Raw genomic sequence first — 660 nt, 5'->3', positions numbered from 1 at the left:
CTTACTAAATGTGAAAAATTATATATGACATTTTTACATGTACAATAAATTAGCCCTTAATAAATAAATTATTGAAGCCAAATGTAAGAAGCAGTTCTGAAGAGGCATAGATGGGTGTGCGAGTTTGATAATGAAATGAGACTATATATCTTATTAAGACATGTTAATATTAATATAATATAATAATATATTAATATAGAATATAATATAGAGCGGCACGATGGTGCAGCGGTAGAGTTGCTGCCTTAAGCCCCTGTCCCACTTAGAGACTTTCTTCGTGCGGCGTGACACGGCGTGACGCGGACTGACGCCTGTGTTGTCGTGAGCTGTCTCCGCAAGTGTCGTCACTTTTGTCTCGTCTCCGCTGGATTTTGAAATGTTCAATGCCTTGCGGTGACAGTGGGCTTAACGTTGCCTGTCGTCTCCTGTCGTAGCTTGTCGACAGGTCATGTACGATGTCGCAAGGTCATGACCTCGGCGACAACCTGCGTCATCCTACGGCAACCGGCGACAGCGCCTGCGCCGAGATACGGATCAAAATGGCGTTACTAGTTCACCTCCCCCCTCGACTCCATTCAAGGTCCCAGGCAGTCGTTCCAGGTGCGGCAGAGGTTCACCTGCATCCCCTCCAACCTCATCTATTGCATCCGCTGCTCTAGA

This window comes from Leucoraja erinacea, chromosome 5 (assembly GCF_028641065.1).
Source record: "Leucoraja erinacea ecotype New England chromosome 5, Leri_hhj_1, whole genome shotgun sequence".
Lineage (NCBI taxonomy): Eukaryota > Metazoa > Chordata > Chondrichthyes > Rajiformes > Rajidae > Leucoraja > Leucoraja erinaceus.
The sequence above is the reverse complement of the archived record's forward strand: the minus strand, read 5'-3'. Positions refer to the sequence as shown.